This window comes from Struthio camelus, chromosome 4 (assembly GCF_040807025.1).
Source record: "Struthio camelus isolate bStrCam1 chromosome 4, bStrCam1.hap1, whole genome shotgun sequence".
NCBI lineage: Eukaryota > Metazoa > Chordata > Aves > Struthioniformes > Struthionidae > Struthio > Struthio camelus.
In genome coordinates this window covers 62,146,260-62,171,721 of record NC_090945.1, presented here as the reverse complement: position 1 = coordinate 62,171,721, position 25,462 = coordinate 62,146,260, and the positions used below count along the sequence as shown (strand labels likewise).

At 41.8% G+C, this 25,462-nt stretch overlaps 1 long non-coding RNA gene across 2 annotated transcripts; it reads right to left on the bottom strand.

Annotated features, from left to right (window-relative positions):
* Positions 1-721: 721 nt before the first annotated feature.
* Positions 722-24,834, bottom strand: LOC104143074 (uncharacterized). 2 transcript variants are annotated; one of them, XR_693842.2, is made up of 4 exons: positions 24,137-24,263; positions 14,956-15,172; positions 10,680-10,855; positions 722-773 (listed from the first exon to the last, which is right to left on the bottom strand). It is a non-coding gene; the product is annotated as an uncharacterized lncRNA (long non-coding RNA). The 2 variants fall into 2 exon arrangements; XR_011140728.1 differs by lacking the exons at positions 722-773; positions 10,680-10,855 and adding an exon at positions 24,628-24,834 and having other exon boundaries at positions 14,868-15,172; positions 24,137-24,417.
* Between the last annotated feature and the right edge of the window lie 628 nt (positions 24,835-25,462).

The following is a 25,462-nucleotide window of genomic DNA, read 5'->3' as shown; positions in this document are numbered from 1 at the left end:
TGCTCCGTAGATGTTTCTTAGGAGTAGGTTTTCCTCTGTGATTTCTGGTACCGTCCGTTTCAGGTTAGACTGGAAATATTGTGAAAGAGCCTCCTGACTTTCTCACATACAAGGTTCTTTTCTGACTCTCTTACATTTAAATCCACAAACTTCTCAGGAACTTCAGATATATATCGGACTAAGGACATTATCTTGTAAGACCAAGAACATTAGACTTGCTTCAAAAGTCAGAAAAGAAACTCTTTGCATGCTTGCCAAAGCTTCTTCTATGCCAGCCAAGGTGAGAACAAAGAGAAAAAATGAGGATGAAAATGGGCACTAGACTGTGACTGTGATTTGTTTCTGTTTTTTCGCCACACATTTGGTCAAAGGTTTGAGGCTTTTTTCTTTCCCTTCCTTGTTTTCAGTTGCAAAGCACTTACTGAGGTGAACATTTTAAGCTATCCAAAGCTTTCTGAAGACAAAGGAAGGGAATTAAACTGACTGCAAACAGGCACTGGGTCGATCCATGGGATAACATGGCCTTTTTGGAAATACAACCACATGAAGTGTTCCAAATGTTACTTCATATACTTCAGCTACCTCACACTATACCTTGTTATTGCAGCATAAGGGCATCTCAGATGTTGTTTACAGTTAACAGTTTCCCCCTTACAATCTCAATAAATGCACAGAGAACTTTGTTTCAAAATTCTGCAAAGGAAGCTCACCTTCTAAATCTCTGCAGTTCTGGAATTCTCCCATTTTTGCATCCTAGACCACAAAACAAGAAGCTGAAAACACAGAAAGAGAGTACAGAAAACGATTGGCACTTGTTTCTCTTTACCTGTTTGAAATATGTAGTGCTTTCTGAAGTCAATTTCTAAATTAGTTAAATTAATAAAGAATGGATGAATTCAGTAATTATCACATTAAGAGATGAATTCATAATTCTTGTTACATATCTTATACATATGCATGGGCTCACACGTTACATGCATGCAGAAGTTGTTGGAGCTGGAATCAAAAAAAATATAAGCAGTACATTTTTTGCCCAATCTACTGCCCATCATTGTCAATGGTGTCTGGAAAAAAATCTGTCAGATATGCTGGTGCCTCGCAGCATAACTATATAAGCTTCTAGCACAACCGCAAAAGCTTAGACAGACACAAGCAGAACAAGAATGATCTGATCCTTGATTATTATTAAGGACCATAAGTTGTCACTTGGATTCACAGAGATTTTAATAAAAAGGTCCTTTAAAAAGAAACCACATTTTTATAAAAAAAAATCACTGTCAGGTCAGAATTTTTTAAATTTCAATTTTTCCAAATGTCATGATGCTCTTTTTTTTTTCCTCAGCCTGCATCAGACTATGGAAAACTAGCATTAAGAGTTTTCTTATTTGTTTGGATTTTTTTGCTTTTTCCCCTTTCTTTTTCTAACTTCCCACTCCGCTTTGTTACTCTGTAACTTTTCAAAACTTCTCCATCTTGGAAGCATTATTGTGGGAAAAGGAGAAGTTGGGATAATAACAGAGTAACTTTTGCTAATTTTTTTTTCTTTTTCATTGCTTAAATTTGTACAAGTCAGAGAAGGTTTAGAAAAGTTACAGCAGAGCAAAATAACAATGTGTGTATTCACATGTTGCAGGAGGGAAGAAAACGTTTAACCTGCTTGTAATTGTCTTCTTCCACCCAGTAGAAAAAAAAGGAAAATTAAAAGAAGAAAAGGAGAAAATGCAAATCTGATATTTCAAATGTGCAAAATTTTTCACGAGTTGAACAAAAAATCCAAGATAGTTTTTTCTGAATCTTACAAAACAATTTAAAAGTGCCTTTCATCCATTCCTAGTTGTAGCTTCTGTCCTATCTTTCGGGAAATCTGAATAACACATAGCAGTATTATAACTCTTTCCTCAGTTTCTGCATGGTGTTTTTAAACTTACGATCCTTACTCCCTCTGAACACCTAGTAGTTTTTTTTTAAATAAACGTCATCGGACACGTGCAACTCATTAGTGATGATGGTTTAGCTTGGGACAACTTTGGTGGTTTCCACTCCCAGCTTTCTGCCCTGGCTTTCTCTTGACAGTTCTTTCTCTTGCTCCGGGGGTAGCTCAGCAGCACATGAACCAGCTCCTTCGCCACTTGAGTATGCAGAAAACCAGGATCTATTTCAAATTCCCTTAATACACTTGCCTCTAATTTATGGCAGCTCAGCAACTTCTCCTGAGTAACCATGGTACCTTTGCAGCAGGGTGAGAACCTCTGAGAGAAGAGCAGGGCAAATTTCCTGGCTGAAATCAGGGGAACAAACTAACAACATTAGCACAATGGCATATGTGGCATTAAGGACATTTGAGGAGTCAGGCACTCAGGGAAAAAATAAACTAGAGCAAAATAGAGCTTGATAACGAATTAGGAAAGGCACAGTTTTTAATAAAAGTCCAGGTGGAAGCATGTACCTCATTGCCTTCACTGGTATTCCAAGCCCTTTGGCTCAAGGTATAGCATTTTTTTGGAAAGGCTGGGGTGAGTATACAGAGAAAACATTAGGGCATGTTTTACCGGGAATTCAGACTCTTTCAGCACAACTGACTTAAAATTGATCATCTGTCATAAAGATCATGCTACAGAAGTCTGCCTTGTTGCATGTATGTACGTATGTATGAACGCAGCAAATTATAAAACAAAGCCGTAGTCTTCTTACTTTGTGACTTAGATTAGCAGGAGTGAAAGAAGTGAGGATGCTCAGCAGGTCTTCTAGAGTTGAATGTCTAGCATCTACAATGAAATCCTTTATTTACATGTAGGCCCAAAAGAATTAAACAAATGCATAAGAAGAGAACGTTTTTTGGAGATGTGACTGATTATTTTTCCAGCCTGACTGTGTCACCAGCAGTCTAGATGTGACCCTTAGAATGAAAGAACGTGGCCTTACAGTATACATTTTTGTACATCCAGGTCCTTTTTTAACAGTCTTTGTTTTCTCACACTGATATTTGAATTGTATTTCACCCAATAAGTTTCACGGCAAAACAATAAATGTGTGTTGGTACAGACAGCTACGCAGGTGACATTTTGATTTAATAAAGAATAGTAGAAGAAACTGGGAAAACATCACATTAAAAAGTGATTCTCTGAAACAAAGCAGGCTGAGCTTTGTTTGTATTGCCAAGAAGTTATTTGCCTATCCTACATTTTATTTCCATTTTTCTGCAACAGTCTTGCTAGGAGGTTCTCCAGGTAAGCAAGTGAGTTGTGTTTAGCAAGTCTGTTTGGGCTCCTAAGGATGTTTGCCAATAGGTTTCTGTTTAATCAGCACGAGCTTAAGCAGTCTGCAGGGAGGAGAGGGATAAGAATAAAACAGGAAATTACATTCTGCTGTCAAGATAGTAAAATCCATCTCAAAACTCAACTTAATAAACTTCTTGTTACAAGCTATTTATAGTCAGACTCTCATCTATGCCTAACACTGATAAATTACTGAGTATTACCAAGAACAGAAAACCTACAGCATTGGTGATGCTGGAGACTCTGAAGGTCTGTAGCTCTCTAAAACGATCAATAGACAAAGTAAAACCCTTGTAATGAGTTCTGCCCAGGCTGTTTCTGTCTCTCTAAGGAAAAAATGCTTTCCACGTTGAGATGGGAAACAATGGCCCTAGCGAGTGCAATTTCACAAGAGACTCCCTCCTCCTCTTCCCCCAGGCATTGGGCAAGGCCAAGCACGGCAAACTGAATGGATCGATCCATCCACTAGATCTTGCTCAGTTAGCACCAGGCATTGCCATTCCCTAGCAGCAGGGCTAGTATTTCGAGGGAATTGCACAGGTCAATGCAACAATGCAAAGCACCGCAAAGGCTAATTTAACATTATGAATGTATTCAGCATAGTAAGTCAGGTAAGAGCATTTGTAATTGTGTGTTCTATTAATACTGGGCTGGGTTTCTTGGAGGAGCTATTAAGATTTGGCTCAAGAAGAAAAATGCAGTTCTAGAGACTGCATCTTTAAGTGCTGAATCACCTCAGACAGAGAGTCTGAAGAAAAGATTGCTGTGAAGTGCTTGTAGGTATTGTTAGTTGGGCCTAGTCTTGCTAACACCTTAAGTACAGAGCAGCCACTGGATACCGCAAGAAGCAAAACAAAGCTGCATGCCCTATAATCCTGTCTTTAATCCACAGCTGATAAATCTTGCAGAGAATTATTAAAGCGAACATTAGCAAGTTAATCCATGAAAGAGAGAGGCAGAAACAAACAGATAGAGGCACCTTAAGTTACAGACGGATTTGCACTCTCGAAGGCTGTATTATCTTGTTTTCTTCTCCAGTCTGTAACTAGGTCTCAGCCATACTTATGTAAGAGTTTTTGCCTCGTCATCTTTACATTCCACGCAATCTGGTCCTTTGTGATTTTCACTTTGTTTTCTGTATCATATCTAAGAAATCTTGGTCTTTTAAAGTATCAGAAACTGGTGATAAAGATCATTTGGAGGTGAGCGTTTTCAGATACATGGTAGAGAACTTGGCTTTTTACCTCCCAGTAAGGCTGAGGAGAGGAACTGCATGAACACTGTGTAGTACGCAAGGTGCTGCCAAGACATGGAGCAGCTGGAAAACTCTAAAACAGCAGGGAGATTTGAGATAAATCAGTTTTCTCTTTGGGGATCCACAGAGCGTATTTGGTAGAAGTGATGAAGTCCACTGTCTTGCTAGACCGTCCACTCAGAAATTCTTCCCCTCAAGGGGAGCGCCACTGTCTTTAAGGGAAAATTTTGCTTGAGGCTGCTGCTACTTCCACCAAGCCCCAGTCCCCCATTTAATGGCGGCACATTCCCAGGTATTTTCCTCTGGCTTCCAGAGTCTTTTAAGGAATAAAGTTTAAGAGACAACAAGGAAAAGCCCATGCAGTCAACTTTCCATTATCCTGGTCAAAGGGATGGAGGGAGAACACTCTGGATGATTTACTTTAAATGGGAAGCTGAATGGAACAGGATTAGACTAATTTAACAGAAAGGGATTTTTAGCTCAAACAAAGCACCACAGGAATGCATGAGCTGACAAGTTCAGTAGGAGCTGAACTGCTGCAGCCCTCCCCAGACGAGGAGCATGGTGCTGAGAAACCCTAACACTGCTGGTTCTGAGTGGTACAGATGACCCTCTGCAGACCTAAGCTGCCTTTGTGCAGAAGCGCTTTCATGTCTGTGAAGAGCCAGAATGGCTTTACTGGGGATCATTCACTCAGCTTCAGGAAAGACCTTTCTGGACCTCATCCAGCCCTACATGGTGCCAGCCCAGGCACTCCCAAAACCATGGTGCATTTACCCACAAACCACATAACCCATTCAGAGGTAATGGAGCTGACTGGTCCTTTTCACACCACATTGGATGGGGAATCTCTGCATGGATCATAAGGGACAACGTACATCTCATCTCCGTTGTACTTTCACTCACAGGAGAAACTCCTTTTTCACTTTACTGCCCATGTGTTCCCTCTTTATAGATGTGCATAGAAGAAACCAGGCAGACAGCTGGTGTACAGCTGCTACCTGCAAAGGACCACATCTCAGTGCAACAAAACTATGAATAAAGGGCTTAGGCTGTATGAAGCGACAACCTAATAAGCAGATTCTCTTTCCTATACATTCATTCCTGAGGATCTGACTATATTTGGAAATAGTTATGGTGTTCAAGATGTTTTGCACCAAGAAATAAGGTTTCTTAAAAAAGGTGGGGGAACACAAAGGAGCCTAACTGTGGCTGAAGGGTATGGTATTCTAAGAATGCACATCTTTACATCTGGTGCCGAACTATATTTTACACAGATGCAGATGCAGAAATGTCTGTGGAGCAGGGACTACTCCAAGCCTTACTCCCCTTCCAGCTCTGCTCTAGCCACTGCACTCCAGTCTTGCTGCCTCTGGTTGTTCTCTCTCTGGCCCTCTGAGTAATGGATAATTTATTCTGTCCAGACTGTTTCAACAACAAGCTCTGAGGTACCTCCTCTCCCACCCCTGGCCTGCTTGTCAGGCTGTTCTCTTGGGAAACATAAGGTTGAGCTTCTCCAGGCTGAGGAAGACCTAATATTGAGGTTTCCTGGGCAGGTACCACAACCATTAACTAAAAAAAATCATGGTAGTACCATCACTATTACCTCCTCCATCATAATCAAGGCGTGATTTCAAACAGCTTGGTCACTCCTGAACTGTGCAGGGAGCCTGATGCCACCCGTGGGTGTTAGGTGTGCTCTGAGAACACCCAGTGGGTCAGGCCCTGGGGGAGAGGGGCCAAGCACTGCCGGCATCCCAGATCCAGGCGTTGCTCTCTGGCATCCCGGCAAGGAGCCATGCAGACTGAGGCTCTTCTGCCTGAGCACTGAAGCAGAGTGGAAGGTGCCCAGGAAACCTAAGGACCTCCCTTGTGAGCACAGACACTGCCAAGCTTGGGGAGTGGCTGAGCAGAGGTTTTCTGGATTGCTGTTTTGAGCACAGGTAGCCTGCTTGATGTGCCCTTTTGAATCTCAGGCCCTGTGATGTAACTAATTTACACATTTACAGCTTCTTTACACTTTATGCTCACATCCAGCCCTCTGCTTTAAACAAGTTTTGGACAGTGTGCTGCCATCTCTCTATAACCAGCTTCTCACCTCTCCTACTAACCCTCCTTCCTACTGTCCTTTCTATACTGCAGTGGTGCCCTTCTGGCCAGGCCACCCACAGACCTTCTTCAGTGGCCATTTTCGCTGAGTCTGTGCCCCCAGCAGAGCCAATCTGCACATGCGCAGCAGGGCAGATGCTTCCCAGACATGCTCTTGTCATGTAACTGGGCCTTCTGGAAAGAGTCCGGTCCCCACAATTGCTAGAGCAGCCCATACAGGCTGCAGCCTGCTACAGAGGGAGTCCCGAGCAAGGGACGAATCCCTGAAACAGATAGAAATAGCCTCGGGTCTAGACTGAACAATAACCCAACATCCTGTAACTCCTCCAGCCTCTGATCCCCAGACACTCTGTGAGCTTTGCCTTTGCCTTACGCATTACATGTTATGACTTTTTTTTACTGTCCCCAGACTTGCTTTGATTTGGCACTACTGCAATTCAACAAGTCTAGCACGGACCAAAAGTGCCATTTAAGTTTTTTGTGGCCATGCTCAAGTATTGAAATTTGATTTTTGCTTTTGTTTTTCAGAGATGAAGATAATGTCTTTCAAACAATTCTTCTGTCAAATGTGTATTAAGGCATCTATTCATGAACTAAACCTCTTGCTTTCCCTCTTTGGAAGGCTTATATAGTTTGGGAGCAGAGCACTGGTCTTTCAGTATCCCCTGTCCAAGTTTCTTTTGCACTGCCCACTTCCAAATGAGGTTTCCATCCTTGAACACTGGGATTCCAGCACAGCAGAAAGTGAGTCAGGATCTTTGTCTAGGAAATTACCTAATCACCAAGCCACAGAGTGTGAAACATGCCGACTTCTTTAATTACTTTGTCTGCCACTCTTCTTGACAAAATTGATATATCTTCTGGAAATATTTTGACTTTAAAAAATCAGATTTCAGAGAAATTTCATTTAAATGGAAATCAATTGTAGTCTTTTCTTGTCTCCTGGGTATTCCAGTCTCCTATTATACCGCTTTTCTCTTTCGTTTTTCCCTTTTTAAAATATCCTGAATTTTCCTGTGCTGGCCCTGTTCCTGCTCAATAATAAACTTTTCACGGTACAAAAAGTACTTCTTTTTACATCTTAGTTGGTATAAGATGTAATAAACTCCCTCATGGTGGTTTAAAGTGGTTATTATGGCCCTTATTAGCATAATCTTACGGTAATGTGTTAATATTTTACATGAATAGTCCTCACTCACCATTGAAGGCCAGGAGATCGCAATCCACTGTAATCTACTTCACTCAGTGAGACATCAACTACAATTTACAAGAATGGAATAAAAACTAACTTTTCCTTCTTTGAAATGGCATAGTTAACATTAAGGTGAAGTACACAGTTCAAGGAAATTGCGGGATGAAACTGAAGGGCTGAAATACCCCAGACAATGGAAAAAGCATACAATACAGATATTGGACAGGGTGACGTAGAGACTTACAGACAGTGTTGTCCAGAGAGAACACTGTATTAACAACGCTGGCACGAGGCCAGAGGTAATAAGCCTACTTATCCCACCATGACTTCTTCTGAGCAACTCAAGCTTTTCTGAACCACACTTTTTTCTTCAGTACTCAGCAATCTGGCTGGATTTACCGTCTTGGACTTAATGCCAGTGACGCCAGACTCAAGTGTGCCTGCTCCGCAGCCCTTGTAGTGGGAATGCAATAGAGGGAAGCTGAAGTGGCTCTGCACAGAGTCAGCTTGAGCCTAGGGTGAAAATGACAGGGGGAAACTGGGGGAATGAGGCGAAAGGAAAGAGGGAGGAGTGGGACCAACCCACTTAAAGGCAGGGAGCTCAGTTTGGCTTTGCTGAGTAATTTCATTTTCAGGCTGTGCCACAGAAATACAGTAAAACTGCTCCCAGACCTGAGCTGTCTCTGGAAGCAGTGGAGCAGCATCTGGATGATGCCATTCCTAAAGTAGCAAGTGCAGTTGATCCCAAGTTAGCTCTGCCAGCTATTTGCATCCAGTAAGATAGTTAATTCACAGCCCCCAAAGCACTAACAGATAATAGGAAGTTAACTAGCTTGGTAATTTATGTTGCACAGTTGGTGTTACAAATATCTGGCAGAAGAATGTCAGGACCAATTATCTGTGGACTCTGTCTAAAAACTCAAAAACCACAAGCTCAAGTTTCTTCCTAGAAACCCAGGGATCGAAGTTATGCTTTCTGGGTGCTTATGATGGGCACTGTTTCTCCACTCAGGTGACTTCATCTGGGTATCACACAGCCCTCACATACATGTTGGTATAGATGTGTACTTTGGTGCTCATCATTAGCAGATTAGCAGGGGGTTTCCCTCTTGGCTTCACAAGGAGTCCAGCCACCTCTTTTCCATATCTACAAACAGGTACGAACAGTGAACTCTCCCTGCTCCTTCAGCGACAGGCCACAGGGCTTGCTCTGTGCTCTCAAAGTGACTCTGACAAGGTAGTTGCTCACAAGCCTTCCTCTAACACAATTCATCCCACAGTCATTACTTCTAGAAACATCTGTGCATAAATGTGGGCTCAGTCTCAATTGTGCTCAATGATAAAGCATCCTCCTGCCTCAAAACAATTCCGTGCAAGTGGCCTGAACAACGTAAAAATTTGAAGGAACTATAACATTCTTCTGAAAATACCAGTCTATCCCTTTCCTAATAGAGCCATAACCTTCTCATGTTCATTACACTGTGCACAAAGCAGGAGACTGGGCAAGCCGATGGGCTACCTGAAAACAGAGCCACTCAAGTTTGCCTGAATCACTATGAAAATATTTGTAACTTCTTAGAACAGATATAGAAGGACAGAATAAGATGAAAGAATATCTTTTGCTCTGTAATATGCTTAGAAAAATCCTGACCATTGGAATTATGTACATTCATAGTGTGAATTCCATTCAGAGACACCATGAAGTCTCTTCTGTGTCTACAACTTAAACTCAAAATTAGTTTTGTATCAAAATACACTAATATTCTCCCTTTAATCCTGATACATTTTCCATTAAAGTCACTGGAAGCTTTTCCACTGGCTTGACTCTATAAAATGTCTTTTGAAAAAATCCACACATAGTTATTACAGCTCCTTTATAGTTAAATATAGTATATGGTTATACATATATTCTATATAGCTAAACAGTAATAACTGTATAGTTATATAGTATAGTTAACTATACTGTAGTTAAATAGCTATTATAGCTAATTTTACTAGGTCAAGGAATATTAAATTTTCACTGGAACAATTTAACATTTGCTAGTGAAAAACTATTTAAGAGCGCTATGTTTCTCCTCTGTCCTAGTTATGCTCAGAAACTAAGTGCAGGATGAGCACCTGGCTAAATAACAATGAGGCTGATACATGGGACTGAACCGTTTTTGCAGATCTTGTGGTCTGCCTTGAAGAGGAAGCAAGGAGTCAAGGGTGTCTTGCTACTTCCATAATTACGTCAGTGTTGAGGTCCATTTCTCCTTGCTATAACAGCACAGAAGAGATCTCCAGAGCGCAGCCAGTTCAGCCCCTGCACCAGAGCAGAATCCATCCATGTGCGACAGATGTTGGTCTAATCTGTTCTTACAAACCTCCAGTGAAGGCGATGTGCAACATAGCCTGCCTAGTGCTTATCCCCTAGTTTTTATATATATATATGTGTGTGTGTGTGTGTGTATATATGTATATGCATGTGTATGTGTATGTGTACAAAATAATATTAATAAATTAATAATATATATAATATTATATATTATATATAATTATAATTATATATATTATATATGTATAGTTTGAATCTTCTTTTCTGCAGATTTGACTCTTGTTTTATATCCTTCCCAGTGGGCATGTTAAACATTTAATCACTCACTGTACTCTTTAAAAAAACATTTAAGGAGTATCAGTGTTTTTCTGCTTCACAACATACTATGCATTTTCACACTAGCTGAGCAGCTGGACTGTGATTTTAAAGGGGCAGTTCTACAAGCTACAGTCCTTCTGACACAGGACTGATGATGGGAAATGAAGATCTATGCTTTTATGTTTGAGTGTTTCATGATCCTAATGCACTCACCTTTGATAGTGACAATAAGTCACTGCGAGTTTATAGCTCTGATGGTGACCTGTAGGAACCAGCTGTTTGAGGATGGACTGCACCAGCTAATGACAAATAGCAAGGTGGGTACTGCATCCTCAGAAAACACCATGGATCATCCTGTCATTATGTTCTCAGCGTTGCTCCCACTGCCACTGTTAAATTCAGTTTAAAACGAAGAAGAGAGAAAGAGAATTAGTACTTTGTTTCCTCTTACATTTGCTTTCAGCGGCTGGTTGTTGAAATGTTTCAGCATCACGCATCAGGATTTTTATTTCCAAGTAAGATGTTAACTGACAATTTCTGCTTTCAGGAATGGTCTTGTTTGTTTCTTATGGATGCCTGATGCATTACCTTCCTGTGAATGGACCTTTGCAGGAAATTCTTGTAACTGTTCCTGGTTTGGCATGGAAAGTGACTGCTCTAGAAAATAAGACAATGAAGAAAATATTCCCACTCAGTATCAGCTTGGAAATCAATACTCCTGGGAATTCTGTTCACAGAGAAAACAGCTCAGCAGCAACTGTTATCTTCTTCTTAATGGCTTGGAGATTTGTCTTGAACTCATTACCTGAAATAACTCAGGACTGGATGACCTAGATACAGGACTGAAAGTTGTGTGACCCACTTTACAATCCATCACACTTCATTGTTATTGGCATTCTTTGGTATGTATGGGATGTAATGGTAATGTCTCAGGACCACATGCGGAAGGGAAAGACAGGAAAAACTAGGGGAAGAGCAGAAATAAAAATAAACACAAAATAGCAGCAATGTAAGTTCCTTTTGATATACTGAGAATTTCAGAGGAAGAAACAAACTGTGCTGCTCTCTTCTGTTCTGGCACAGCTCGTCCTGAAGGCCAGTGAATATACAAGGCATAAAAACTGAATGAAAGAGTAAAGGAAAAGGAAAGATAAAGCAGAGTGTGTCTGAGGCATTGGACCATACGAAGAAGGGAACGGAACCCAAACTGGAATAACCTGAAACCTTGGAGAAGCAGAGAAGTGAGCTTAACATTGAGCGTTATCAGAGGTATCACCTTATTAGCAGCGCTGAGCCATTGGTGCTTATCCCACACTAAGCTTTCAAGGTTCACAAACAAAGCCTCTCTCTAACTAGGTCCCTGCAGAGGTGTGATCCATTAGACCAGCTGTGTCCTGGCTCAGCACGACCCATCAATGCTGAGCTCAGTACATGGCACACCAGAGGAGCAGTGTTTTTCAAGGATGTGCCTAAGGGACAAAGAAGTGGTGCCCCCCTTTTGCATGCTGTCCCAGGACAGGAGCGCCCTGCCAGGAAACAGGAGAACGGCTTACCCGGGAGCGCGCATGGAGGCGCACAGCTCCCCATCCCTGGGGCACGTGTTACCCGTGGGGCTAGTGGCAGGGCTAGGTGGGGGCGCAGCACCTTGGTCGGCAAGGGCAAGAGAGACTTGATCTTTTATGAACTTTAACAGGGAGCTTGTGGTTGGCTGCAGCATGGGAGAGGGCATGAAGCTGTCTGACAAGGAGGCTGCCTGGGGAAACGTGCCAGGGACGGTCTGTCCAAGGAGCTGGTCCCTGGGCTGTGCTCAGCCGCCAGCCAGTGCTAACCTCAAGAGGGTTAAAAAGGAGGGGGATTTCTGTCCAAATGTCTGGGGACCCCAGCAGATTATCTGCTCCAGGGATCAAAGATTGAGCAGAAAAATCAATACTGTAGGTGTATTTGCTGAGTACTGTAGGAAAAAAGAAATGAATGTTTTGCTTAGGTATAAACCTGAAATAACTGAACATATAGAAAATTAAACATTTGAAAGGAGACACCTGGTACTAGCTTTCTCTCTGAGCCAGATGTGTCAGTAGGGGACTGGAAATTGCCCCTAAAATCAGGGTGCACCTTTATGAACATTCAATGCCTTTTCATGTGGTAACATTGTTCCTCCGACCACAGTCAGGTTTATACTGAGTATTCAGGGTGTTAGTACAACAAAGCTCAAAGACAAGCACTGAAGAAGTAAATTAGGAGCAAAAAAGGATTTGAGGCAGTTCATGGCCTGGAAGAAAGTTCATGGCAAGAAGCAAATAATAAAGCAAGGGAAAAGGCAGTGCTGAAGAATATCTAAACAACAGGAAGGGAATTGTGCTTGAAGAAAATCAGGTTGAAAGACCAGGCATTTTGTTAAATGAGTTGATACAGAGCTGAAGGTCACATCAGGAAGGAGGAGAAGCAGAGGGAAGGCTAATTAATGAGATAGGCTCTCAGGATGAAAATACAAGTCACTGAGCATGAGAGCGATGGAAGAAGAGAACCAGAAAGCAAGGCAGTGAGGTGCAAAAGCTGGATGTGATCAGGCATGGTGAACATCACAGGAGCGCACACTAGGACAAAGAGTCAAAGGGAGGATCAGAAATAAACTGATAAAAAGTGGAGAGAAGAGAGTGGCTAGAGGGAGAGGAAACGTTAGTTTTCGGTGATGCTACTCATCATTCAGCTTCTCTCCTGTGTATGAACCTGTCACAGGAGGCTCTCACAGGAGATTACCCTCTGCGCTTTATGCACTTGTTGCTCAATTTGAGATATTTCTTCACAAGCAACAACTCTGGTAAGTGTTCCCTGCCATTAATCTCTGTGTGGTTGTGGGCGCACAACCTTCTTCACAACATGAAATGGAGTGGTAAGAACCATATAGTTTCCATGCAGGCAAGGTGAAGTCACCAAATGGTGTTGTTTTGAGTGGAGAAAGTGCAGTCAACGTGGGAGCTGCTGAAAATTATTCATGTTTTAGTGGTGTAACTATGCCACTTTCCCTGGTAGTAAATACTCTCTGATATGTCAACTTTACAGGGGACTATGAATAGGTTGTAGCTGATTCCTGAACTGAAACCCCAAAAAAAGTGAAGTACATAACTTTTGTCATTTTAACTGTGTTAATTGCATTCCTGATCTCATCAAATGGACCCTTTTCTCCTCTCAGTCCTCTGACTTCCACACGTCTGCTGCAGTAGAGCCCCATGACTCTCCCAGGCTCAGGTTTCCTGTGGGCAGCTAGGATTACCTCATGGCCCTGACTCATCTTCACTTCTTCAGGCCTCCAGGAACAGAGAGAGTGGTTTCCATTTATGAACAGCTTTTCTAAAGCAAAGTCTAATTTATTTAGAACAAGGGCAAGGCAGAGAAAATGGACCTAAAACAGAAAAGCTATCTACATGAACGTCTGCCTGCCTCCCACTAAGAGTTACTGTGGTGGCTGCTTCTCCCTACCTCATCAGAGTATCTCCTAGTGTCACCCTGGGCCTAGTGGCAGCTTCTGATAACTGACTGCTCTCTCTTGAGAACAACTTCTTAACCGTTTGCTGGTGTTTGGATTTTCAAGCATATAAAATAGCAAAATAGAGCCTGAAGCTTTTCACTTAACAGAATATAGGATGCTCAGAAGGTCCAGCTTTTCAGTGCTTTCTGGGATATTCTTGTCTGGAAAGTCACTGTACAGCCTGGCATTTTTCTTTTTCCCACAGCCCTGCTTAATTAGAGCAATGCCAGCTAGCCAGCAAGCATTGTCCTACCCTTCTATAAGTCAAACAGATTAGCTTCATTTCCAAGGGTACATTTTCATTGCAGAGACCATGGTGCAGAGATCCCCAAGCTAGCATTGAGCTCGTCCGGCAAGTCCACACAGCACAGTAAAGTATCATGCAGATATGCCAAGTGGGACTGAGAGGCAGAATAATCATGTTCAGCTGGCAGAGCATGCAGGGCTATATTGCTTCTGTTTCAGTGCTGGCTTGCATGGAGTCGCTGCGCTGTTTCCCAGCTCTTCCAGCTGTGGGAGTAAATTGTGCAGCACTGGCTTAGATATCTTTGTGCACACCCTAAATTGCTGACCGTATTCTTAGATTATTACATTGCAGCTCCGCTCCATCACAACCTCTATCTTTCAATCAGTGAGAAAAATGTCCTTTGGTATGATCCATTTTATCTTCGCTTCATCCTGATACACTTTTGACAGTGATTTTTAAACCTATCCTTGATAAAGTCATATTGCATAAACCCTCAGCTGTTTGTACTCATTCTGACCCCTTCCTTACATAGAAACTCTTCTGTTTCATTATACTTAACTGGATGGGGAATGAAGAAAACTCTTTCCTTCTCTTCAGCATATCCCAAAGCCTTTGTGAGAAACAGTTATGAAAAAGAAAATTTATTAATATAGAATCATGACTTGGTATTAGATATGGTATGAGTAACAATTTTGGAATCATCCTATATTAGTTACCTTAAATTCAAGAAACCATTCTTTCTTTCAGGCCCAGAGTAAGGAACAGCCAGCACAAGAAAAATTACCATCTTGCAAAGTTTTTGTAGCACTGACTCTGTGTTCTTGAAAAGCAGCCAGGACTCCATCCCATCCACTTGTAAATGCTCTGCAGTTATTCTCTTAATAATTCAAGGTTGATGGATGAGTGTAAGGTTAGGCAGCTTTGTTTAATAGCCTAGGGGAGAGAGAGAGGGAGGGAAAGAAACAAGTATCAGCAAATATATTGTGCAAAAGACAAATAAAAAGAATTACACAATACACTCTATTTTTTAAATAAGCCTTCTGAAATGTTGTCATTGCCACCAACTGATGTTGCTTAGAAAAATTCACCAGCTGACACTGTCACAATCCCACTAATAATTTAGACAAATGAGTCCAAAACATTGTACCCTGCTAGTGCTTAAAGGAGTGTCAATAATACAGAACAATATTTTCAGCAAGTTGCATTTCCTAAAGAGATTCTCTTCCTCTATGTCTCTTCTGAGCTTGAGGAGCATTTCAGGAGAATGGGAGAAACGCCTCATTTCAAGTCATGAGGTGGAGGGGAGGCTTGAGATTTTCCACTCTTCAAAGTCACTTTGCTAGTGCTTAATACAAAGCTTCTGTTAGTTTTTTAATTCAGCAGTTTTCAAACTCCTGGGAGAGATAGAGCAAATCCTCTTAAAGATTTCACAGTAGGTAAGTGAGAAACACAGTCACTATTATCAATGCACTTAAGTTTGGTAGAAATGGGGACTGCCTCTCCACTTCTTGCCATTGTCAAGATCATGAAAGTTCATTTTAAGTCTGTTATGAATTTTTGTAGTAATTATCACTGGACTACCTTCTACTTGAGGAAAGAAAAATATAAAAGTCCTTTCTTTTCCTTCGCTTCTTGTCACCCTTAATCCATTCTTCCTTCCATTCTCTCTCCTTACAGTTTAAACGACTGCCTCATCCCATGATCACCAGAACAAAACAAATAATGAGACCATCTTTAGCATGAATTTACTTTTTTTAACTGAGGCAAGAATTTTGTGATTGGGAATGTATGGAAGGATTATGAGAATCATAATGATTTTAGATCATGTATATGCAAAAGAGCGGAAGTTAAGGGCAAAGTATATGGTCATGCATTGGATAGCTCATGGATCTCTGGGTTCATCAAGCAAACCTCCAGTGAGAAGGTGAGCACCTACCTCTCCTTTTGATGTTTGGGCTGGGCTCAATGTTTCACATAATTAATACACATTTTTCAAAACCATCAAGCATAGTATTCATGCCTTGATGAAGGAAAGGCACATAGCATATGCAATGGGAACTCAAGTGTATACTTATTAAAATAAACATCAAAATGCCTCTTGACCTCAGTTGTGATCAGCAGGCTCTGGTCCTGTACGAGAACAGCTGTCTGGAGCTGACTCGTAGCAAAAATCAGCAAAAAGTTGCTGATAACTGTAGGAAAACAGTTTTTGACGTTTTTGTAGCCCCTACGTAGCACAAGCTCACTATTGGCTAAGTCAGTCTGTAATTTAGTAGTAGCTTTGAATTCCTGGCTGACAATAACTGCCTGAAGTAGCTTCTGCAAGTAGTGCTTGCCAGACTCTCTCCCTGGTGTAAAGACTCCACCTGATGTGCTTTGTGGTGGGGCCTAGGGAGGTAATCTTCCTGATCCTGAATTTCATGGTACCAAATCCCAAATATTGCCAAACATGTTGACAGAACATAGGCTGCTATGAACGAATTTGACCTGTCCCGTTTGCTACCCTGGCTGTCCATGGCACTTCAAGTCTAGTTCAGTCTCTTCATCCTTGAGATTCTTCATGGTCACTACAAAAGGCCACAGAGAGTGACAACTATGATTAGCCTCGTGCTCTCAGCCACAGTCCTCTGAGATACAGAAACCTGAAGGCTGTCACAAGCCGGAGAACTTTCTGCTCCAATTGTATTTGACCTTGTCTTTCTAACAATAGTATTCAAAACCATGCTGACTGATACCCCACTGAAACAGACTGCTGCAGAAGATCCATCCCTGAGGAATGGCTGACAGGGCCCATCATGACAAGCACACTCATCACAGCCAGAAAGCATGGTTATCATAACAAAGACTGAAGAACTATATCAAACAGAATACAATGCCCATCCAAACAGCAGGAAGATCAGGATGCATGGCAAATAGCAAACAGTCAGAATGGACCAATGAATAGGCAAATATCCTTTAAATCAATAAAGCTCTTAAAGACAGAAGTGCTTTGCTGCTCTTGCTAGTGGCTTCCAGATAGCATGCTATTGCTGCTGTTCACCATGTTCAGCGAACCACCACAGAAATTGATTTCGTCTGAGGAAGCACTGTAAAATGTAGTCCCACATTCCTTCTGCTGAAGCACAATTTTAAGCTATAACATTGACCGACCAGAACAATTTATGCTGTAGTGTATCATCAGTTACACCAAAATGAGCACGGTTTTTAATTTTACTTTTTTCCATATATGCAGTTAGGAAGTAGAGGACAAGGGTTGTTACTCGCATCTACTTATTGGGGCATGGAAATAGAAAGGATTAGGCCAAATGTTGTGAGGGTACTTGTGTAAGTGCCCTAACATGTATACCAGTGCTCTCTGCTATGCAGCCAATTAAATCCTCCATGAAATTGAGTCTAGAAGGCAGGGGTTCCTGAATCCAATACCATACTTAATTCATCCCTCATTACCATAATACTGAATATTATAGCACCAAGTAATCCAGTAATTACAGTTTTCCTTTTCAGATCTACTGGAGTTCATTGAAGTAGTTGACATTAAAACACTCCTGAGGTGTTTTCAACAGAACACCAACTCCAATATGTCTTTATTTGCAAATGCATTTATTCATATAAACAGATTAAAGCTAATTTCAGAAAAACATCATGTGAATTGAATTTCCTATGATCCTGAAAGAGGTTTGACTGCATTGGTGATAAACATACACAGTCCTACTTGGGCAATAATAATACCATCTTTTTCTTTCTAAGGAAGTCTGTCTGACTTGCTAAAACATATATTGTCAAACGTATCACAAGCACAGGTGATTCAAGAGAGATGACAGTACTAGCAGTCATAAAGTCTGCAATTCAGGTAACTGCCATAAATAGCCATGAACATTTAATTTCTATGCTATAGTTGCTGGGAAGTTGTTCTTTCAATAAATTAGTCGTTATAAAGATAGGTTATCAGTTTTTAAAATGCCAAGTTAAGAACACAGAAAGGAATGGAGGGGCTAGGAACTGTCCTGACATTTGTAGACCAGACTGTAGGCCTGATGCAGATCAAGTTTTCTTTTGGACATAGGAAGCTTGTATTTGCAGGTTTCTCCTGCAGCCAGATTAGGCATATTAAAAATAAAAATTTTGGAGCAGAGTTATTTCATAGAAATCAAGCAATCATCAGACTATAAGAAAATCAGCAAGCTGGAAAAGCCAACAAAAGTGTAAGCATTTCTGAGAGCAAATCTGCAGCCTTTCACTTGGGCCAAAAAGCCAGGTTGGGCACAGGTAAGGTGCTTGACCTACCAATATCTTTACCGGCTGTAAAGATATGTCCGGCCTGTCAGTAGCCGCATTGCTGAGCCTTTCTTTACAACTGCGCCTTTGTCTTTATGTGAATGCTCACCTATGAGCCTATACATATGCATGTACCTGAACAAAATCCAACTGATCAACTTGTGCCATATATGTTCCTGCACTTCTCTATACATGTATGTATATGTGCACGTGCGTGTGTCTTCTTTCATTCTCTCCTGTTCTCCTTACTTTCTTCCATCCTGTTTCATTTATATGCCACTTAATAAATCTCCAAGACTTTCGACGGACATAAAACAAAATGACAAAATCATGAGAATAACTTGACAGTTATAAACTCCCAGTACTTTCTCTGCCTGTACACCATATCCTTCCACCCAGATTTCTTTGACAGTCATAGCTAGTCTGGGACAAATATGATTGTACACTGTATGAGTATATAATGACTCTTGCTGATCTTGATAGAGACCTTTAAGATTATTGAAATATAAGTAATAATAATATCTACATGCCAGATATGGCCTCTTCAGCAAAGGTTTAAAATCAAAATTATAACTCCTGTGGGAGTTTACCAAAACTGAAGAAAAAGCTAGAAATACACTAGTCTGTATTCAGGTCAGCTTACCTCATAGCGCTTGCTGTAGTAGTATGAATCACATTATGCTCCCTTGGTATTTCTGTGATCGCCAAATTTTTATATTCAAATATTATAACTGATCCTTGCAAACAATTAGCATGAATTCATAGCTGAATGTAAGAATGGCTGGGTCCCATGGGACAGGCTTGCTTCACTGCGAACCCCTCTGTGTTGGTGCTGAGGGGGCCACCCTGCCTGTGTCCCGACAGTGCGTGTGATACACATGGGGGTGCACCAGCTTCCTCAGTGACCTCTTTCCCCTTGCAAACCTGCAAGCATGCAGTCAGAAAGGGCAATGCTGTCGATTACACTGGAGCATATTGAGTCTCTAGTAGAGATACTGCTAACAGCACTGGCAGAAGCAGAATTAATCAAATCAGCGTTGAAGCAGTCCTCAAGGCAGTGGTGGGGTTTGGATTTAGGAAGGAAAGTGCTGATGACAGAGATATAATGGAGGCATCCATCATAGCCTATATAGAGGAGAACTATACGTTGTTGTAATATCGGCCAAAACAGCTGGTAGCTGTCAAATATCAACCCTTGCTATTCCAGTTTTTCCTTTTTTTTTCTGCGTACATCAGTATGTTTACGGAAAGAGTGGACTGATCAGAAATAGCCTAATTTCTCTGAAGTGACAGAAAGTCCAGAAGTTTTTGTTCCTTCAAATAATGCTGATACATACCCTTGGATGCTCAGTACCTTTGAAAATCAGGTCATATACGTAAGATAGGAATGCTTGGCTCTAATTTTTGGTAATTTTTTTAAAAAAGAATCTGGATTATAGTACTGAGAAGGAGCATAATTATGAGACATTTGTATTGCCCTTCATTTCCATATGATACAGCTGGATGTGGTATTTTCTCTGGATGCACATGTTCATTTTTCAGCCAATCTGAAACCAATGTATACGGATGCATACAATGCACAAGCATGTAGTTGTCCTCTTTGCAAGGACCTAGGGAGTTATGCCCAGGCCCATGAGGTTATTTAGGTGCCTAACAACCAATGAAATCAGTAAGAGTTAGCTGTCTAAATATCTTCATGCACCCGGGATCTACTTTGTACACGGACCCCGAGCAAAAGAGTTTAGTCCTGTGAGAAAGAGAACACAAGTCAAAGTTTGCCCACTCAACTTCCTGCATCTATCACGGGCAATGCCCAAAACAGTGACTCCTGTGTACAGTAAGGTTGGGACCTTGCTGAGTGCTGCAGCAAGGTACAGAGTGGATCTGCTAGGACAAAAGGGCCTCTAGCACCAGCTCAGGTTTGCTTCTCAAAGCAAACTCAGCCATGGCTCTCCCTGTACCAGGATAGGCAGAAAGGAAAACCCACACCAACATGTGCTCAGGGGAGTCCTGCCATTCCAACACATGCAAGAACAGCTGCAGAGACCACCCAGGCGAAGCACAGAGCCAGTCTTCCTCCCTTGCCACGTGGTACTAGGTCCTGCTTTTACTTGAAGCTTGCCTGGTGTTTGCATGTACTTTGTGACTATTCAGAGATAAATATGTGCATGAATTATTCACAAGTATCCAGAAAATCAGTTCTGAAAGTTGTAAAACAGTAGTGTGACGACAGGCTGGTCAGATCTTCAATGGTTTGTTTGCCACAAACAAACTGGAAGAATCAGCAAAGGTTTTATATTAATTTCTAGTTAAACCTGCCTTGTGTAGGAATCAGTTCTTCCTGAAATTTCATCTATGAGCAGTCAGATCTCCATGCAGCATTTCTGCCACTTGCCTGAGTTACAGATGGGCAGGTACCAGCAAGGAGGGTAACACCTGAGTGTTGCCCGTGATACAGGCAAAAAGCTGCCCCGAGGCATCGATCTGTGGATTAGCTTGGGTGCATTTCTTACCTGGGACCTAGGTCTGCTCTCCCTGAGTTAACAAGTTTGTGAAGGGGCATGTTCAGGCTTCCAGTGTACTAGTACTAATGTTAATGATATTATATGTTATGGCTGAATTATGTCCTGGTGCTTAGAAAATAAACAACTTGGCTTTCCCTTAATGTTTATCTTCAGTAAATACCTCAGCTTTGCTTCAACAATTATCTCTCTGCAGCAGACCATTATGCAGTAGCAACATATAATTCCATTAACATTACCGTTTAAAATATATCCTTTTTGTGCAGAAGAGAAAGCAGTTGTGTGTGGGAAATGTCAGGGGCCTCATGTATTTTTGGAATTAAAACAGAAATTAAATCATTCAGCCTATTCTTTATCCTCTCAGTTTTTGTTTTTCTATTTCTTGTTTTGCACAACAATGCAAGCTCTTTCTGGCTTGTGAGGAGATTGCAAATGGAGAAATTTGGAAGGCGCCTGGGGAAAGCCTATTTTATCACAGTCCTGTGCCAGGGGCTACTGATAATAACTGATAAAGGTCCAGCATATCAGCTGAATCTGCTTCAAATTGGCAACAGGAATTTAGGAACAGGTAGATGTCGGGCTCTTTTATATTTTCTAAGGAGGAGGTGTAAGAAGCTCCTGGTGATAATTGTTAAATATTAACAGTGTGTTGACATTTCAATCTGATTGCACACAAGCCAGCAAGACACCCAGAGGTTAACAGGCTGTTTAAAGCAAAAATGATCTCACTAATTTCAGTGCTAGTGTAGGAGCAGTGTGGGAGGAGCCACTGCCACGAATATGGTGTTCTGCACAAATGGCCAGAAGAGTAGCATCTGGAAGCTCACAGCTTTCTATTATGCATAAGTCTTTTTGTCCTCTGCATTCTGTATCGAGCCAGCTATGCAGTTAGCACTTAGAAAATATGCAATAAGACAAATTAATTGGGACAGGATCTGTTCTCATGTGTATCATTCCAAATCTAGAGGAACTCTATTAACTCACTGAAATAAATGAGATGAGGACCTGGCTCATTGTGTTTATGGCCAGATAAACTTTGGCAAAGATCTCAAATAACAGGATCTCTATAAGGGAAAAAGTTGCAGCGATGGGAAGCGGTTAAGAAGGAAAGGACAGTGGCAGAACTAGGCAAAGAGAGCCCAGGTGTGGATGGAAACAACACAGAGTCTGCAGGCAAACTCTCCAAGGCTAAATAATTCCAGTAGAGGACACAGATGTCTAGTGAAGAAAAGGTCTTGGGCTGTTTGGGACACTTGAAACCAAAGCCATTGCTGCCCAAGCTCATGCAGTACCTCTCTAACAGATCTCAGCAGCCCCTGGGCTTCTTCACAGCCCAAACTTGCTGCTACTTCACATGACCTGAGCTCTCAGTGCCTATTTCACATCTACAGCTGTGTAAGATTCATGGACTAGGTGTTCTTGTACCAAGGTCCCCAGAAGGGCTCACTCTAGTAGACACACTCTGAATGCACCTCAGGACTGAGTTTCATACAAAGTACTGCAGAGAGGGTCCTGTGCCTCATGGGGGTGCCCAGTATTTTCTAAAATAACCAATGGTCCACTTTCATCGGCCTTTGGCACCTAGTACTTGCAGAGGCCATCACACTAGCATGACCAACAGGAGCAGCCAACATTCCCCCAAGGCGAGCAGCTATCTCTACCCTCACCTGTCATGAGCCATTAAACAACTTTTCTGCACTGCTGCTGTGAGGAGTTGGGGAGATCGGGGTGGTGGGCTGTTCTGAAGTTTGGGTTAGGGCAGGATGAGAAGTTTCATGTGGTTCTTTAGAAAGGCTTACTATAGGAACTGCTCTAGTGAGATTCTCCACCTCCTTTAGGAACAGTGACCTAGACGGCAGCACCATGTGGGTAGGAGTTAGCCTACAGGCCACCGGTATGGCTGAGCAGGTCTGGTGAATTTTGCATTTGCTGAATAACCAGGAGAGATGCGCTAGATGTCCTCCTCGATAGCTCTGTTACCTTTACTAGGCAGAGAAAGTTAGGTTAAGTCTAAGAAGCCGGATTCAGCCTTGAGGTTCAGGAGTTCAGGTGGGACAGGAAGGTCTTTGTTCCCACTCTTCTTATGTAGGTTATCCAGTGTGAAGTGCATGGATAGCCCTGAGAGGAATGCTTGTGTGTACGAACCCAGGAACTCTGTATACAACAGGAAGGGTTTATAACTAGTCTTGGTTTAAAAGTGTCTCACACCTACAATTCAGGAAAAATGTTAACAGATTAAGAGGTTTCAGAAAAGAGTCCAGTGAATGATCCAGGACTGGAAAACATGCCTCACAGCAAGAGGTGCTCAGAGCTGAAACTCTTCACTAGAGCAAAGGGAAAGGCTCACGTAACTGCAATTTAAAAGGACCTGTGTTTGGAGCAAAACTTTGGAAATGGGCTCTCACATATGTCTGTCTAGACAATCTGCCTTAGAAACAAGGCATGTGGTTTCAGCAAAAAGGTAAAACTAGCTACTAGCTTACAATTTAAATAGAGGGGAAGGTAGATTCTTTATCACCAGGAATAGTTTAATTAGACTTGGCTGTCCTACTCAAAGAAGTGCTGCAGTTCAAACAGGAATGAATGTAAGTCATGCACTTTGGTCTGTGTTACACAGGGCAATGCTAGGTGACCACAATCAATGAAAAGTGGGTCAGTCTGTTCTTTGCTCCCTCTCCTCCCTCCATCCCTCAGCAACAGGTCTCTGCACAGTAGGAGCGAAGTGAAGCATCTCCTAAGTTGCCTTCCTCCACCCTGGGATGGGTGCAATTCTGGCGTGCAGGAACTGAGCTTGGAAATTCAGGAATTAATAGCATTTTTCCTGGGCTTGCATAACTAATTGTTGACCAAGAAAAGAGAGCAGATGTGGGCTGGTAGGATCTAGAATAAATTCATTAGAAATTAAGAGTCCAATGATCAGCTGGAAACTTCCTACTCTTCGGAGGCCAGAGAGAGTCCTTACAAAAGAGAATATCTCCTTCTGTCCACATGAAAGAACTGACAACACTTACTCTCTTTCTCTTTTATACACACACACACACACAAACACAAACAAACAAACAAAAAAAAAAGAAAGAAAACATAGCCTTTTTTTAAATACCTCATAATGTTATGGTAATTCCGAAGATTAGGGGAGTGCTGGGTTTTCTTCTCTTCTGGGGCTAACAGTCCCTTACGAGATCCAGACTCTATGCACCAGGCAGCAGTCCCCTCACACTTCCCACTCCGAGTGTGTTATCTCATGTCTTTGTGAATGTATCCACAGAGGATGCCACAGTGACCTCTCTTGGCAAGCTACGCTTGTGTCAAATTGCAAACATATCTTTTTTCTCAAGCTACTCTTTGCATGATGTCTGCCAGGAGATGTAAAAGAGAAATCAGCTGAAAAAAAACAATGCTAATTACTTGTAAGTCAGAACATCACCTTAAAAATCAGGAAAAAAGCCTCTATCCATTTTTATAATGTTAACATAGCCCCAGCGTAGCAGTTCAGCCAACAAAATTTGTCAAAGACCCAGTCTAGATTATGCACGAAATATTTAATGCCTGAATACTTTTATCTCCTGTTTCTTTAAAGGGAATAGCACTTACTCTAGAGTCCCCATGAATGCATTAACCTCCCTTGACAGCAATCTTCTAAATCCCAGCATAAAAATAAGATGCAGTCCGATGATGCTTATACAAGCTTTGAAAGCTCAGACTAGTATTTATTTCTCCAACTTGTTCCTCCTTGTTCACAAGATGTATTTCAGTCCTCTGAATTTGCAGTCCATGCTTTCTCACAGTATTGCTCTCCTCATCCCCACCCCAAGCTGAGGGAAGCTCTATCTTTAAGACACCGTGCAAGTCACCAAGAGTGGTGCAACACGTAGCTCCACCTGTATGTGGCCAGACAGGTAGATCTGGAATCCAGCCCATCCATCCCATCCAAAAAAGAACAACTTTCTAATATGAAGGCTATCGAAGCACTGGAACAGGCTGCCTGGGGCGCTGGCAGAGTCTCCATCAAGGGAGGTCTTTGAGAACTGGTTAGACAAGCATCCACCGGGAGTGATACAAGTGCAGTTCATTTTGCCTTGCAACCCTATTTTTCTTAGATCTAGGGTCAAATTCTATTCCTTAAGAACTGTTATGAACTTTCTTATGTTTCCTGCATCCTAGGAAGATAAGAAGACACTGTTTTGCAACTTGCACTGAAGTAAGTGGGTTGCAAGCCCCATTAATAATCTTAGAAGAGCATTAGGCCCTTACTGACTATTGTCCAGCTACTAGAGTGATTGGTATTGACTGGCATTTGAAGCTCAAATCCCCAAATCAGCAATAGCTTCCAGACTTTTATAGCTTGCATTATTTTTAGAATATTACACAGTTTTCACGACTGATCAGCCTGGAGTGACTTTGCTGTGAGTCCTAAGGGAGGGGAGAG